The 2,920-nt window shown below is 41.8% G+C and overlaps 1 pseudogene; it reads left to right on the top strand.

The window, feature by feature from the left end:
- The first annotated feature begins 545 nt into the window (after positions 1-545).
- LOC118537997 (small ribosomal subunit protein uS12 pseudogene) lies at positions 546-984 on the top strand (annotated as a pseudogene).
- Positions 985-2,920: the final 1,936 nt, after the last annotated feature.

The raw sequence follows: 2,920 nt of genomic DNA, 5'->3' as shown, positions 1-2,920 counted from the left end.
ACAAAATCCCCTTTCTGCCGCTACTGACACTATTGGAAAATGGGAAGAAAAAAGAACAAGATTCACTCATACAAAAGAAAATGGACTTAGAAACGTAATGACCACCTGTTTATGACTTCAAGTCAAGAGACGAAATTACACTTTCTTAAAATTATTAGGATAATAATAGTGTGATAGAAATACGTAGCGCAAGCAGAGTGCCTTAGAGGGCAAGTGCTGTTTTGGAGGCTTTGCCTTTCGCTGCTCAACTCAATCACCAGGCAGTCCTACAGGGGAGAAATTGCTATCTCCATTCAAATGAGGGAACGGAGGTTTAACGCAGTTAAACAATTTACTAGTGGTCGAAGAGCCAAGAGAATTGGTTTTGAACTTACGTTCCGATTCTGAAACCTGTGCTTTTTAGGTTCCACAAACTCTCTCTTAACCCCTTAGCAGAAGCAAAATGCACTTAGAACAGAAGCCATGTTTTAAAAATATTTAAGGAAATAGGTGGCTCCTTCCTGCACTGCTTCTCTTTTTTGCTCTGGCCGGTGGCGCCGGGAGGGATGGACAAGTGTCGTGGTCTTCCTACTTCCAGGGAGCTCCGGAGCCACTGATGAGATCAGAAGTGGCATGATAAACAGTACAAGAAAGCCCGTTTGGGCACAGCCCTGAAGGCCAACCCTTTTGGAAGAACTTCCCACGCAAAGGAAATCATGCTGGAAAAAGTAAGGGTTGAAGCCAAACAGCCAAATTCTGCTATCAGGAAGTGTGTCGGGGTCCAACTGATCAAGAATGGAAAAAAAAAAAAAAATCACAGCCTTCGTACCCAACGATGGTTGTTTGAATTTTATTGAGGAAAATGATGAAGTTCTGATCACCGGATTTGGTCACAAAGGTCATGTTGTCAGTGACCTTCCTGGAGTTCACCTTAAGGTTGTCAAAATAGCCAGTGTCTCTCTTTTGGCCTTATACGAAGGCAAGAAGGAAGGCCCAAGAGCATAAGTTTGGATGGTGAACAAGTGACAATAATAAATTTTCGTATGCCCAAAAGAATAAAAAATAAAAAATAAAATAAAATATCCAAGGAAATAACAGTGAGCAGGACATTAAAGTTTTGGCACACAGTTGTCAGAGTAAGAGATAAAACATCTCAGTTAGGAGTGGGGACAGAATAGCATGGAGATTGAGAGCACAAACTGAAGCCAGACTGGGTGGACCTGGCTCCATACTTAATGGGCATGACAGCTTGATCAAGATACTTAACCTCTCTGTGCTCAGTTTTCTTTTTTTTTTTTTTAAGATTTTATTTATTTATTTGACAGAGACAGCGAGAGCAGGAACACAAGCAGTGGGAGTGGGAGAGGGAGAAGCAGGCTTCCCGCTGAGCAGGGAGCCCGATGTGGGACTTGATCCCAGGACTCTGGGATCATGACCTGAGCCGAAGGCAGCCGCTTAATGACTGAGCCACCCAGGCGCCCTCTGTGCTCAGTTTTCTAATCAGTAAAATGGATAAAGGTAGTTCGTATCTCAGGGGATATGGGGTTCTTAGATCAGGGCCTGGCATAGAGTATGTCCAAGGGTGTTAGCTATTATCATTCAGATCTTGAGTCATACTGCCCAGGCTCGAACCCCACCTTCACCTCTAGCTAACTATATATGATCGTGCACAAGTCTTTTAATCTCTTAGAGACCCAGTTTTGTCATCTGCAAACAGATTCTAATAATATGTCCTGAGGTTATTTACTGATTACATAAGTTAATGTGCCCATGCTTAGAAGCGTGTCTGGCATACAAAAACATTCAATAAATGTTGACTGCTATAATCCTCATTTAATAGATCAGAAAACTGAAGTTCTCATGTGCCCTTGGAATACGGTCTAGGGCTCAACTCCAGACAGACTGACTCCAGCAGCCTAGTTCATTTAAGGTGGTCTCAAAGCAAATGTTGAAATTTTAAAGAAATTCTACCTGGCAATATTCTAAATTATATCCTAATTATTCTGTATATACCATTGGGTAAGACTGATATGTGTTGGATTGCAAGTAGTCCTTTTACTAATAATCCTTTAAAATGGAGATATTTATGCTTTGAAGCAACATCAGAAAATGCTCAGGAATACTTCCATTTCTACAGCAGTAACCCTTGGCGCAACCGCTCTCAGAGAATCTCAATCTCACTCCTTGTGTCTAAATTCCAACTACTTCAAATCTCTTTAATCCTCTGATTTCTGATTTTCTTCTGTCTTGCCTTGAAAGACCACAAGTTTGCTCACTGCTAAATATGGTGCAGGGGGGAAAGTATGGGTTTTGTAGTTAAACAAACATTGGTAAATTAATGTAACACAGTGGACATTATTTTGTAAATATTAAAACAATGTTCTTAATTTCCCCTTTGAAGTCCTTTCAGCTTTTCTTCAGCAATTTGAGCCCTGAGTTATTGCTGTAGGAGAGGAAATAGGCTCAAAGACATGACTGATCAGCTTTGAATCTCAGAGCTGACTTTCTAGACCTCTTGAGGGGAGAGAGTGGACTTGAAGGGCAGACAGTCAGGAAAAAGAGAGAAGTCTAAATCACAAAGCACCACTTGAAGCACACAGAGAGCCAGGACTGGTGTCTCTGACGACAAAACCCAGGGTATGATGTAAAGAAGGTTGGAAAGCCTGTCCTTCTAGCCTGGCTGAAGAAAAGCAAGCCAAGTAGATGAGACATGTGGGTCCTGCTCTCCTATCTCAGAAGAAAAGCTCTGGACAGGAGAAGCATATTTGTTTTCGGAGAATGCCTGAATCATGAAGACTTCATCTTATTTCACATGAGGGAAGGAGTGGTAGTAAGAGTAAAAATTGTAGCACAGTGAGATTGGGCAGTAGAAGGATCTTAACTGAATTGTCCTAAGATGGATGTTCCCACCTGACCCCAAGGTGGCGCACAAAAGGAAGCT

This window comes from Halichoerus grypus, chromosome 3 (genome assembly GCF_964656455.1).
Source record: "Halichoerus grypus chromosome 3, mHalGry1.hap1.1, whole genome shotgun sequence".
Taxonomy (NCBI): Eukaryota; Metazoa; Chordata; class Mammalia; order Carnivora; family Phocidae; genus Halichoerus; species Halichoerus grypus.
Note: the sequence above shows the minus strand (reverse complement) of the source record. Positions and strands in the feature narration are given on the sequence as shown.